The sequence below is a fragment of the Hyaena hyaena genome, unplaced genomic scaffold, assembly GCF_003009895.1.
Source record: "Hyaena hyaena isolate Hyena2069 unplaced genomic scaffold, ASM300989v1 scaffold_474, whole genome shotgun sequence".
Lineage (NCBI taxonomy): Eukaryota > Metazoa > Chordata > Mammalia > Carnivora > Hyaenidae > Hyaena > Hyaena hyaena.
Genome location: NW_024081104.1, coordinates 196,807 through 210,793, shown reverse-complemented (window position 1 = coordinate 210,793; position 13,987 = coordinate 196,807). Strand labels below are relative to the sequence as shown.

Below are 13,987 nucleotides of genomic sequence, written 5' to 3'. Positions count from 1 at the left end.
GCACCCCTGGAGGGGTGGCTGTGCTGTGGTGCAGGGGAGAGGGTGAGAAAGAAGTGGGGCTCATCCGATGCGGGGCTCTAACTCACGAATCATGAGATCATGACCCGAGCCAAAGTCGGTCACTCAACTAACCGAGCCCCCCAGGTGCCCACCTTTCATTCTTGTAAAAACATTTCCTCAAATTCACCTCCACCCGTCTTGCCAATTTGGCAATTGCATTTAATTTCTAAGGTTTCTTTCTTTCTTTTGAATGTTTCCTTTTAAAATACTATTCTTTTGTAATGGATGCAGTTTCTTTTAATCACTTTGAGGTCACTAACGATCATACTGTTCACCGTGTCTGCACTTCCTGGACCACGTCGGTTTCCTTCAGCTGGATTTCTCACTGGCATGTTGGAAACCCTCCCTGAAAGTCTGGCTGCATCTGGCTTCCAACCATGTGGGAGTAGAGGTGGCCAGGAGTCCTGTGGGCACAGGCAGGGCTCGCTGGCTCTTGGGCCCATGAATATACTTACCTTTGAGGCTTGTAGTGTATGTCAGTTGCTTGTCTTTCCTCTGCGGTGGCTCGCTACCTCCTGTGAAGGACCCAGGACTCCCGGTGTCTTGTCTGTGGCCCACCGGTCTCCCACTGCAGACAGGCTGGCTTCTCACCTCTGCGGCAACCTACATGTGACTTTGCTCCATGCCGGGCTCCTGCCTCCGCCTGCCTGTCTTCTTTCGTATCATGGATCTGAGTAGCAGACTCCTCCCACCCATCTTAGTTTTAGCTGGAAGTTCCTCCTAGTTATTTCTACTGGGATTACAGACTTGTCCCTGCCACCTTGCTCTGATAATTTGCCCCGTCTTTTTCTTACCTTTCTCTTTTCTTTTTTTAAATTTATTTCTGAGAGAGAGAGAGACAGCATGAGCAGGGAAGGGTCAGAGAGAGAGGGAGATACAGAATCTGAAGCAGCTCCAGGCTCTGAGCTGTCAGCACAGAGCCTGATGCAGGGCTCGAACCCACGAACCGTGGGATCATGACCTAAGCCAAAGTCGGATGCTTAACCAACTGAGCCACCCTAGTGCCTCTTCTTTCTCTTTTCTAACTTATGATTTTAATTGATGGCACTTGTTCACCTTAAATTATTGCAGGTTTTCTTTCCATTGGACTGGAAACGTACAGTTTATATTCAGTAATTAGCATTAAAGTATACCATGCATATTTATTTACTTAAACATTTTTCATTTATTTTTGAGAGAGCATGAGTAGGGAAGGGGTGGAGAGAGAAAGGGTCAGAGAATCCAAAATGGGCTCTATGCTGAGAGCAGCAAGCCTAGTGTGGGGCTCGAACTCATGAACCATGAGATCATGACCTGAGCCGAAGTCAGATGGCCAAGCAACTGAACCATCCAGTTGCCTCTATTTATTTTTTTTAAGTTTATTTATTTATTTTGAGAGACAGAGATAGCACAGATGCGGAAGAGTCAGAGAGAGGGGAGAGAGAGAATCCCAAGCAGGCTCTGCACTGTCAGCACAGAGCCTGACGTGGGGCTCAAACTCATGAACCGTGAGATCATGACCTGAGCCAAAACCAAGAGTTGGACACTTAACCAACTGAGCCCCCTCACACCCCTATACTCTGCATATTTATCAAATATTAAAGAGTCTTGGGGTGCATGGGTGGCTCAGTCGGTTAGGCATCTGACTTCAGCTCAGGTCATGATCTCATGGTTCATGGGTTCAAGCCCCATGTCAGGCTCTGTGCTGACAGCTAGCTCAGAGCCTGGAACCTGCTTCGGATTCACTGTCTCCCTCTCTCTGACCCTCTGCTGCTCACGCTGTCTCTCTCTCAGAAATAAATAAAACATTAAAAATTTTTAAAAGTATATTAAAGAGTCTTACACTCCTTCCCAACTGGAGGAGGATCTTTACACCCCCTTCCAGCAGACGTGCTGTTGTTCAGTATTTCAGTCAACATTCCTGTTCAGTGCATACCGTGCTTGGACCAAGTTCATATTGGTCATTTTGTTTGATCACCACTCCACCTCCTGTCGAAGGCCATCATTCTGCTATCATTTTCCTTCATTTTGCAGTGTATATTGTAAAGGCTGTTCAGTCAAAGCTCCTTAGTGACAAACTGTCTTATATTTTAGGTATCTATAAATGTCCGTGTTCACCTTGATGAGCAATAACTTTGCCAGGCATGCAGTTCTAGGTGTTTCCTCCCAGTACATAGAAGGCACCAACCAACTGCCGCCTCTCTGTTGCTTTGAGAACTCGGCTCATGGTATGACTGGCTCCTTTGTGAGTGATCAAGCCTTTCTCTTGGACATGAAGATGGTCTGTGCTTTCACTGTGTTGTGTTTAGGTGTGCATTTCTCTTTATTTATGTTGCTTCCTCTACATCATGCTTCCGAGATCTGTGAATTTATGTTTTCATTAAAGAAAAGCTTGTAGGAACACTGTAAATGCGGTTCCAAAACAGTTCAGTCCTGTGAAGTGTAGCACCGTGTTCCTGTGGAGAATGGGGTGAGCTGCACACGTCAGCCCCTCCAGGCAGTCTCAGCTATGGATTGGCACTACTTGTTTGCAGTTTCCCTTTATGACTTAAATCTTGAACGTGATATATCTGGGTCTTGAGGGTGGCTGGAACTTCTAGGCAGTTGGTAATGATTTCAGTGGCCTTTCCTATCATGGATTATTTTGTTGGCCTGATTATGGGGAGACTGGGCTGGTTAAAATGGGGTATAAACACTCATCTTCCCCAGGTGGAGTTGGCTGATGTCTCTCTGCCTGACCTCACCTTCACCTCCATCCTCAACCATGCACAATATGAGAGTACGGCTGGAGAACTGGGCCTGGATGGGCTGTGGCAGCCAGCTGCTGATAAAGTTGTAATTTGCTTAATCATGGGGCGCGTCATCGCTGGGCCTCCCTGGGTGTTCTCTCCTCTTGGGCTCCTGTCAGGTCCATGCCAGACCTTCTTATTCTGCTTTACAAATCCTGTAACATTTCCTTTCTATTTTCCATTTCCTTTTGTGTATGGTAATCCTTCTCTGGATTTCCTTGGATGTATCTTCCACTACGCTAATACTTTCTTCAAAGTGTCTAATCTGCTATTTAACCTACCCAGTGAATTCTATCAACAATTACATTTTTCATTTCTAAAAGTACTCGTTTAAAAACTGTGTCTGCTCATCCCGGATAGCCTTTCATTGCTTTCTCATTGCTATGAGTGTCTTCTCTCTGCACACATTTCGTACAGAACTACTGTCTTGGCTGCATTACCTGGCAATTTCACTCTCTGCAGTTCTTTGAGGTTGATGTGCAGTTTGCTGTTTTCATTGACCCTCATTCAGTGAGAGCTTTCCGTGTGGCTGGTGATTTCTGTAAGCTCACTGTTTGACTTTATAAACAGGAACACCACAGATCTAAGTAGGGGAAGCTTTCCTCCATCGGTATCTGAGAGGCACCATGAACCGGGGACCCCTGAGCCTGTCTGAGGACCTTGGCTCAGGACTGGAGTCCCAGTCCCAGTTTCCCACCTCACTGGCCAAGAGCTGTGGTGCCACTGAATCCACTCTGAGGGCAACTCTGTCCCTACAGGCTGCACAAACCTGACCCAAAGCTCATGTTTTAAATAGTGGACGGGGCGCCTGGGTGGCTCAGTTGGTTAAGGGACCGACTCACTTTTGGCTCAGGTCATGATCTCACAGTTCATGAGATTGAGCCCTGTATAGGCTCTGCGCTGACAGCACAGAGCACGTTTGGGATTCTCTCCCCACCCCCCCACCCCCCCGTGTCCCTCCACAACTGATTTTGAGAGAGCGTTCTCTCTCAAAATAAACATAAAAGAATGAAATAGGTGCCCGCAAGAGTCCTAGACTTGTGCTGTTTTTGAGTTCCAACCAGTAACAGGACCCAGAATAATTCACCATCAGCAGTTAAGCTAGAGCAAACGATTACCATGAAGTGGCACCAAACCACAGTATGACCAGGATAGATTTGGATCATGGAGCTGGAACCCAGGACTCAGGTCCAGGTGGCTGCTCAGATCAATCTTCCTCATGACCATAAACTTCCAGCAACAGGACCTCACTCAACTCATCATGGCAGAGTTCTAGGACACGCAAGAAAGGCCCCTCGCCATCCCCACCGGCAGCTAGCACAGACCCACATCCAGGACGCTGTTGCAGCGCGATGCGAAGTGTTAGGACGCAAATAGTGAATTCACTGACATTTTGCTTTCTGCTTTCTCTGACTGCAGACTGCAAGGTCCTGTGAGTGAGCACATTTCTCGCACCCTTTCACACCCCCAGGGCACCTGGACCTGCTTGTGCACATTTAGCTCATCTGCTGATTACACCTGAAGCAGCAGCTCAGGAGTCCCCACCCCTGCGAGCTCTCCCCAGCCTCGCCCCATCACACGTGTGCACCTCCCTGTGCTTCTGTCCCTGGAGGTGCTTCTGTTCCTGGGCTCTTTGCTGGGCACTTCATGGGTTGTTACCCCGTCTCCCACCCTCTAACCTGTGAAGTCCCTGCGTGCAGATGTCACGTGAACTTGTCTGCCAGCACAGTGGCACAGAGCCTGGACAAAATGGGTTGAGGAAACATTTGTTGAAAGTACAGATGTCTTAAACTCCCTTCGCTGGTGCCGCCTTTCCCAGGCTGAGCAGAGTCTCCAAGCTGCAAGCTCTGAAAGCGGATCTGTGTTCTCGCCGCCTCCCACCAGCCCATGGTCTCCTCTGGGTGCCTTTCAACGCTCCCTACGCTTCCCTCTTCGGTGGGGTGTGCTCTGCTTTGGCGTTTTCTGTGCCACGGGCTGTGTTGCAACACTTCTGGGACAGGGGCGCCTACTTGGACAGAGAGACACAGACATAAACAGCTTTGATACAAAGCAGTGACTCCTGCCTTTTAAAAAGTGCTATAGAACCAAACAAGAAAGAAAACGAACAGAAACAGAAAAACTGATAGATAAATCTCAAACACATTGGGAAGAGGGAAAGAGGGAAGACAGAACAGTATGTTAAATCATTCTATTTACAGAAAGCTCTAGAACAAGCAGAACTATAGTGACAGAACGAAGGTCCCGCTTGCCTCTGAGGCTGAGGGGGGTTTGGCCTGAAGGGGGCGACGGAAATAGTCTACAATCCTGACAGGACGGTGGTTCTCAAGGTCAGATCAGGTTATGCTTGTCCAGTCTCCTAAAGGCCGCACTTGGGATCTGCGCGCTTCACCGTATGGGAGTTACACCTCGGCAAAAGGCGCGGGGCACCCTGGGCCCACCAGCGCCCCCCCCCCCCGGCAAGACCCGCCTTCCCCAAGGCCCCTCTTGCTCTTCTGAGCGCGCGCCGGAAGGGAACCCCGGGGCCCCCCCCCTTTGCCCGGGCGAGCTCGCTCGGCGCACGCACCGGGGCTGCGGCAGGTTGGAGCTCTGGCCGAAGGCGCGGCCGCACGCCCCGCACACAGGGGCTGTCCCCGCGGTGCGCAGTCGCCGCAAGCGAACGGCTTCCCCCGGGAGTGCAGGCTCCGGTGCTTCGCCGCGTCCGAGGCGCACTTGCGCTGCGGTCGCACGCGCCGCACGGGTAGGGCCGCCCCTTCCGGGGCCCTGCGTCCGGGGCGGCGGCCCCGCCGCGGTCGCGGCTGGTCCCCCCTGCGGGTTTCTCAGAGACGGCCGGTGGCCCCGGGGAATCCCCGCGACCGTCCAGAGCCCCGGGGCCGGCCCAGCTCGCGCTCTCCGCCGCATCCCCCTCCTTCGGAGGCGTCCTGCTGCGGCGCTGGCCCCGCGCTCGGAGCCCCCGCTCTGTCGCCGAAGCAGCACGGCCAGGGGCCCGCGGGCCGCCTGCCGCTTGCGCCAGGGACGCTGGAAAAGAGGGTCAGACATGTGTGACTCGAGGCCCAAGGAAGCCCTAGGACAGGACGCTGCCCGTGCGGGGCACGGTCACCGTGCAGACACCTGCGTGCGGCCGGCGCAGTTCCTGCCAGCCGCCCGCCTCCCTAACACCCGCGCTCCGAGGAGCGGGCGAGGCCGCGAGGGGGCGAATCGGGACCCTCCGCTGCGACTCCAGGGTAGCTTGAGCCTCTACCCTCGGTCTCGGGAGGGCAGGAGACAGAAGCCCGGGCTCTGGGTGCTCCCTGGCGCTGCCGCATGGCCTGGAAGGCAGACAAAACTGGCAGCAAACCGGAAGATCACCAAAGTAGAGGCACCGGGAGGCGTGGGGTGGTGCCCGTGGGGTGAGTGGTGGCCACTCGCTTCTCCGACCCCGGACTCCCCACGACAGCTCTGTCCGTGACAGCTCCCCACAACCCACCAAACCAAAGAGCCTCCGGCCCGTGCAAGCAAGAGAAAGCTGCTTCAGAAATCAGGGCGCAGAGTCAGCAACGGCCGGCGCCAGGAGACCGCGGCAGGGCTGAAGGGCCCCCCGCGCCCGGCCGCGCAGGGGGAGGCTGCTGCGTGCTCTAGGCCCCGCCGGCCCCCGGGCACGGACCAGCACCCACTTAGACAAACAGCTTTAGGGCGTGGTCGCAGAACCCTGGGGGTGAGAACGCGGCTCTTGCCACCGCGGCAGCGCCGGGAGGGGTGCCTGCGAGGGGAGACAAGGAGGCTTCCCTGCTGGTGGCCCAGGAGGAGGGCGGCCCCCAGGGCGAGCCCATCAACCTGCAGAGCAGCTTTTCGGGGAAGGCGGTGCCTGTCCGGCTGGATGGAGCGCCTCCCTCTCCGCTGCCCCCTCCCCAGGCCCTGCATGGCTGGGGGGCGGGCTAGGGGCAGGCGCCCACAGCCACTTCCCGCTTCTCTAACGAGGGGGCCTCCAGCTGAGCATCCGGCGGTGGAGGGGGGGGCCCAGGCCCAGGGCTGGGAAAGGAGGCGCTCTGGGGAGGCCCCGTCTGACCTGTGGTTTCGCAGACCTAGAAGTTCAAGAAAGGGCCTCACAGGCACTGGTTACGAGACAAGAGTTACTCGGAGTTAAAATGGGCGGGCCGCGTACACCCTTTCCAGTTGCAGGGGGTCAGGCGTCCGGTCCTGTGAACCGCTTGTCCCCGGGGCAGTCCCAGGCCCGGCAGGCAGCCGGGTGCAGGCGGTCCTCCCAGTGACAACCGCCAGGGGGCCCTGAGGAGCCCTGCACGCAGAGCACGCGCTCTCACGGGGGCAGCTTTGCAGGCGGCACCTCCGGCTGTGGCGGAAAACATCTCTGGGTGTCCGAGCGGAGGGGGCGAGGCTGGCAGCCGGTGGGGAGAGGCCAGGGGCGCTGGGGAACATCCGAGAACGCACGGGACAGCTTACAACAGGGGTCTCCGGCCCCCGAACGTCCACGAGCCAGGCTGACAGCCTGCCGGAGGGAGCCTTCCCGAATGGCTGTAACCGGGAACCGTCCCCTGGCGAAGAGCCCGCCGCCAGCCCGCCACGCACGAGAGCCATCCCGGCGGCACTGGCCTCACCGGGCCGCATCCCACGTGCGGGCCGGAGGTCTCGCGCCCGTGCTCAGGGCCGGCCACCAACTCGCGGTGCTCTTTGCTCCCGTAAACGCGTGCCCTGGTGTACCCCGTTTCTCCCCCACCGCTCTGTGTGTGCTGGCATTTGCTAAAATTCTTATTTTGTCCCAGAGTGCGGGACTGCGCAGAGCCCCGTGCAGGCGGGATCCACCGGGGTTAGGGTCGGGGCAGGGGAGGGAGAGACCCAGCCTAGACGTCCGGGACTTGCAGGCAGCTTCAAGGCAGGGCCTGAGGAAGGGGTGAGTGTTTGTTCGTGGACACGGGGGTTCTCTGACTTCACAGGAGAAGAGGTGCAGGTGCCGGGGCCGTACCCCACCCAGGCTCCCGCTGCCCATGCAGCAGACGCGGATGTGGGGCAGCGCCCTCGGCAGTGGTGTGTTGCGGGCGGAGGGGAGACGGCGTGGTCCTGCAACAGCACTGACCCGGATAGGAGTCCTCAGCTTCGACAGCCCGCCAGCGTGGCCTTAGATCTTCAGAAAAGGGAGCCCGGAGCCTGAGAGGGCAATGGGCGAGGGCCTAGCCAGAGTCTCACTCCTCATGCTCTTCCGGGGCACCGGGTCTGAGCCCAAGCTAGCCGGGCTCTTGAGAAACAGGGCCAGAATTAACAGTCTTGTTCTCAGAAGTCTCCAGGTTGGGGGGGGGGGCAGAGAAAGAGAGAGGGGTGCAGAGTCTGGCCCAGGGAGCAAAGGGTTGGAACGGGCAGCGGTGAGGACAGCGGGCAGCAGGATGGCAGCCGGACTGGGCAGAGGGGATAGGGCAGTGCTGCCCGGGGCCAGCTACGTTCCCTAGCTGCTGGGCAGGTGGGCGCTGGGAGCCTCGGTTCTTAAGCTGTCGCCTCCTCCCCATCCCCATCGGCCCGTCCACCCCTCACCTGTGTGTGTCCATCAGGGTGGCCGTCTCAGTGGCCCGCTGGAGACCAGGCCTGGGGGCGCGCCTCGCTGTGCCTCGTCGGAACGCCAGCAGTGGGTACACCTGCCCCAGTAAGGAAGACAAAGGGGGGGGGGAAATGGCAGGAAAGTGGAGGTGAGCTGGGAATGCCTTCAGAGAGGGCAGAGCTGCTCTTGGGGACCCTGAACAAGCCACCTCATCCACTGTGCCTGCTTCTGCCACTAGCAATCAGTCATGACGAAACAGACACCGCAGAAATGAGTGTTCATAGGGTTCCCCTGGGATGCTGTCTAGACCATGCTGGCCCCACCACCCCCCGCCCAATAGACAGATAGCAGCCCCTGCTCGCTGCCTGCGGTGGCCCTGTCCACGACCAACTCGCCCACGATGCCTGTGGTCAGTCCTCAGACGCCTGGAGACATATCTAGGGAATTGCTTTTTTTCTTGATAATTGTAAAGATTTGAATATAAAAATATGAAATCAAAAAAGTAAAACATCATTTGAGGGGCGCCTGGGGGGCTCAGTTGGTTAAGCAGCTGACTTCAGCTCAGGTCATGATCTCACAGTTTGTGGAATTGAGCCCCATGTCAGCCTCTGTGCTGACAGCTCGGAGCCTGTTTGGGATTCTCTCTCTCTCTCTCTCTCTCTCAAAATAACTAAATAAATTAACAAAAATTATCTGAGTGGCACAGTTTTGGATTGAGGAATGACCCTGCTATGCTTTGCACTAAAGGTAAAGTCTGACAGATGTAACTACACAAAGAAAGTTAGTGTAAAAAACAAATGAAAAAACCGGGCAGGGGCATGTTTATAACATAAAGATTCATGTCCTTAATGTATAAAACCCACTACATATTAACGTTAAAAACATGAAAATTGGTAGAAGTCACAAACAAGTAACCCATAGAAAGAAAGCAGACAGGTGGCCGATATATTTTTAAATATAAGTCCCTCGTTTGTCCCACCTCATTTGCAATTAAGAAATGTAACTTAGGGGCACCTGCGGCTCAGTCGGCTGAGTGTCCAACTTCGGCTCAGGTCATGATCTCACAGTTCGTCAGACTGAGCCCCGCATGGGGCTCTGTGCTGACAGCTCAGAGCCTGGAGCTGCTTCCGGTTCTGTCTCCCTCCCTCTCCGCCCCTCCCTGGCTCACGTTCTCGCTCTCTCAAAAATGCATAAACAGTAAAAAATGTTTTAAAGAAATATAATTTAAAATATGACTTTTTAGCCTCGTGTGGTAGCACCTTGGCAGCGAGGAGAAGGCTGGGGGAGACAGGCACGTGCTGCGCGGCGAGGGGACAGTAAGTGCCACAGCTGGGCTGGCCAGCTTACACAGGTCTACAGTCCACCGTGACTTCGCTTCTGGGGAGTCACCCCGACAGTGAGATACCGGGTGCCGGCGGAGAGCTGCCCGTGTGGACGCTTCCTCTCCAACTTGTTCGGGAAGAAACCTCGCAAATAACGTAATTAAAACTAAAAACCAGGGAAAGATAAAGTATATGAGCGGCCGGGAATGAAGCCACCCCTGACGACCGTCACTCTGGTTAGGGAGAAGCCGTCCCAGAGGCCATCTCACTGGTCAGGGGTCTCCTGAGGCTTGGTGGGGGGCAGAGAGGGCTGTTTCCCGGTAGTCACACTAGTCAGGGGAAACTGTCCCCAAGGCCATTTCACTGGTCAGGGGTCTCCAGAGGTCATCACACTGGCTTGGGGGTGGGAGTGTCTCCTGGCCTTCACGCTGGTCAAGGGGAACTGTCCCCAAGCTGTCATGGGGTCAGAGGGAGGACTTGCCGAGGTTGTCACACTAGTCGGAGAGAGACTCCCCTGTGGCTGTCACTCCCCACGGCGCACGTGCACCTCCTCCAAAGCGAGAGCCCAGCAGAGGCGCACGTACCGCGCCCGGACCCCTAGGTTCCCGCTCCGGCACAGCCCATAGCCGCCCACCGCCACTCACCTGCAGCCCCGCCGTTCGCCGGAAGCGCCGCGTCCCCTCGCCGCGGCGGGGGCACCTCTGGTGACGCTCTAGGCCCCGGGAGGACTGAGCGCTCAGCTGCCCGGGAGGCTGCGGCGCGCGCGGCGCTAGGTGGCGCTCTAGGCCGCGGAGGCCCGTGCGCCCCGGCTGCGCGCGCACTGTGCTCGCTCCGGTCGCGGCGGTGTCCCGGGGGACGCCGCCCGCCCCGCCCGCCGGCCTCTCAGACCCGCGATCCCTCGCCTGCAGCCAGGCCCGGGTGGGGTCCGGCGGCGGCCGAGTGGGCCGCGGGGCGAACCAACGAGCGGACGAGGCGCGTGCGGGTGGAGGGCGGTGGGGGCGCCGCGGGGGCAGAGGACCGGCGAGGGGGTCCGGGGCCCCGCGTCCCGGAGAGGGGCCGGGAGCGCCCGCGGCAGGGCGGGCTCGGCGATCGCGGCCCGCCTCCCGGCCGCGGAGACCCCTCTTGCTCCGCGTCTCCCTCGCCAGCGGCCTGCGGTGCCCTCCCGCCTGCGCGCTTAAAACTGACGGCGGCAGGCGCGGCCCAAGGGCCCAGGGCAGGTCCGCAGGATCGGCCGAGGGGCCTCCAGGCTTCTCGCAGGACCGAAGTCAAACGCGAGCCGGAGAAGAGTGCGGCGTATTGAGCGCTGTGAGCAACAGGTAGACAGTAGCAGACGGAGCGTCCAGTGGACTCGGGAAGGAGAGGGGTTCTCCCCGTCGGTTGGGTTAAGGGACTCTTAATGGAAAGGGGTCCAAGGTACTGCTGCTTCGGGAACCTAGGATGGGATCCCAGCAAAGGCCAGGTGAACAATGGATGTTACTCTGTAAATCATCAAAACGGGTGGCAAACGGTCTTCTTCAGGCTTTCGCGGGGCCTCTGACGACCAGGTGCCAGAAGACGGCTTCTTCTCTGCCGGCTAGAAGGGTGACTTCGTCCTGGGCTGCGGGTTATTTTTCCCTCCCAACAGGTTCAGGGGTGCTTCTGAGGGGGACTGTTTCTGCTCAGGATCCCTTCCGTCATGCGTTCTGGGGAGAGCACACGTTTCCTTCTGGGGAGTACTCTTCCCTCTGTTGCCTTAGATCATTTTCAAGCAGAGGCCACACCGGGCCCTGTAGGATCAGAAGTGGAAAGGTGACGGGGTGGGCGCCTCGGTGGCTCAGTCGATTAAGCATCCGGCTCCTGATTTCTGCTCCGGTCGTGATCTCATGGCTCATGGGATCGAGCCCCGCCAGATGGAGCTTACTTAGGATTATCTCTCCTTATCTCTCTGCCCCCTTCCCCACCCCACCCCCAAATAAATAAACATTTTTTAAAAAGAAGAAGAAGGTGACAGCGCTGGTCACATGGAGGTTCTGGCCCTGGCCAGGAAGCCTGGGTGCCCGGCGTTCGTGAAGCAGCGCCTGATTGTGCGGCTGCCCCAGGTCCTTCTGAGCCAGTGTGTGCCCAGGGCTCCCGTTACTCTCGCTGTTGCTTTGGCAGTTGTCCATGACTTCGAGGGTCCAGCCCTGGGCCCCCAGGAGCTGGCAAGGGCCCGGAGGGGGGGACGGGGAGAGGCCTCTTCAGTGGGGCCAGGCGGGGGGGAGGGGATGAGGCCCAAACTCACACTGACTGGCCTTTGGCCCCAGCTGGTGCCCGTGGTCTGTCCCACCACTGAGGCAGCCTGTCTGTAGCCCCTGACCGTGCCAGTCACCTCGTCAGGTAGTAAGAACCCTGCGAGAGAGACCACTTTGCACACGAGGAAATCTGGATTCCAGAGGCACAAGCTGGCACACAGGAAAAGGAAGTGACCTCTCACTCAGGCAGGATAATCCTGGCTACTCTGTACTAGCAGGCGAGCCCCCAGTCTCTGTGGCTGGAAACTCCAGGGCGCCATGCTCATGGCGGTTGGTGGGCTCTGCTCCACTGGGCTTCGTCCTTCCCGGGCTGGGCCCACAGCCTGGGCACCACCGGGCCACTGCTGGCCATGAGGGAGACAGAACTGGGAGACGGCCTCCTGGCTCTTCATGGTTCTCTTTTATTACAAGCCTTAGGCGCAGCCAGGTTCGAGTGAATTCTATCGTGGCCTGAGGAAAAGGTGAGGGTCAGGGCCACAGAGGACCGGGCTGGTGGGCGGTCAGCAGTGGCGCCAGGTGGGAATGAGCCTAGGTGGTCTGAATCCGCACTCGCTGCCAGGACAGTTACCTCTTTTGGCCCCAAAGGAGCTTCAGGATGCAAGAGGGCAGAATGCAGATCACAGGCGGCGGGCCCCAGAAGCTTCCTCAGGACCTGCAGCCCACCGCCTTCCCGCCCCGGGCTCTCTCTGGAGCGCCGCCTCCAGTCCCCAAGGGCAGCCTGGCAGCTCACCCGCCGCGTCCTGCGTGCGGAAGCCTTTCCACGGCAGGTGGCATCGGTAAACATCCACTATATACCGTATTATTTGTGTGTAACTGATAATAAAACAACACGTAAAAATTAAAACATTTAAAAAGGATGATCTCAGAGAAACCGACTTCCCTCCGCATTCCCGCGGGAAACCCGGGGCATTCTGGAGAGTGCTCCTCCCGCAGGCGACACTGCGAACGGCGAGTCCTGCCTCCCGCCGGGACAGTGCAGCTCGGGCCGCCCCGCGCACGCCCCTCGCTGCCCCCACCGTCCGGCTCCCGGCGCGCCCGGCAGAGGCGGGGGCCAGGGCGGAGGGGGCCGAGCGACCCCGACCTGGAGGCCCCCCCGGCGGCCGGGGGCGAGCTGCCTGGCGGCGGGTCCTCCAGCCCGGCCTATGGAAGGGACGGGACTGTGTGCGACGGGCGCCAGGGCTCAAGCCCGCAAAGTCTACGTAAGGGGACAGACAGGACATACGCTGTGTAATAATCCTTTAAACGTGTAAAGACCATCGGTGCCCTGTGGCCGTACAAAAGCGGCCGTGGGCGCCGGGCCCTCCGCTTCCCGCGGTCCCGTCCACGGCGGGCCTCCGGGTCTCGCGCGGAAAGGGCCCTCCACTCCGCGCGACCGGGACTCCGTCTGCGCGCGTCCCACGTGGAGGCCCCCAAGGGGGCGAAGAGGCCCGGGGTGGGGAGCAGGGGGCGCCTGCCGGGAGGACCTTGCGCGGCCGCCTCGACTCCCGGGTCCGTGCGCACCCGGCGGAAGGAGCGGCCGCGCTCGGGGCAGCGGGGAGGCTCCTCGCCTGCGCACCCGCCGGTGCAGGGGGGCTGGGGTTCGGCGGAAGGGCTTCTCCGCGCGGAGGAGCCGCAGGCGCCGCGGGAAGTGCGAGCCGGGCACAAAGGCTTCCCGGCGCCCGTGCGCCCCCCACCCCGGGAGGCGCCCCCCACCCACCTTCTCCCCGCCGGGAAGCTTCCGGTGCGGGAGGGCTGGGTGTGGGTTGGCGGGGGGGGGGGGGGGGGGGGGGGAGGCGCAGCCTGGCGGATTGCTTGCTCACCCAGCTGGGTCTCCCCACACCTGCTGGATTCTGAGGGGCGCCTCCAGCTGGGGTCACAGCTACAGGGGCTCCCGCCTGTCCAATCGGACTGGTGGGTCACCAGCTTCACAGTGAGGCTGGCTTTACCTCTAGGCTCCTGTTGGCGGTTCCTCTCCTCCCTGGGGGTTGTCTGATGCTTGCAGGTCTTGTGCGGCGGCCCTGCCCGCCCCTGTGCACCCCGATGGCCTCTGCAGGACCCAGCAGGTCCTTG

General features: G+C 58.7%; 1 long non-coding RNA gene across 2 annotated transcripts; it reads right to left on the bottom strand.

Annotated features, from left to right (window-relative positions):
• Positions 1-7,505: 7,505 nt before the first annotated feature.
• LOC120246526 lies at positions 7,506-10,413 on the bottom strand. 2 transcript variants are annotated; one of them, XR_005532074.1, is made up of 4 exons: positions 10,313-10,413; positions 9,606-9,834; positions 8,343-8,443; positions 7,506-7,964 (listed from the first exon to the last, which is right to left on the bottom strand). It is a non-coding gene; the product is annotated as an uncharacterized LOC120246526 (long non-coding RNA). The 2 variants fall into 2 exon arrangements; XR_005532073.1 differs by lacking the exon at positions 7,506-7,964 and having other exon boundaries at positions 8,292-8,443.
• Between the last annotated feature and the right edge of the window lie 3,574 nt (positions 10,414-13,987).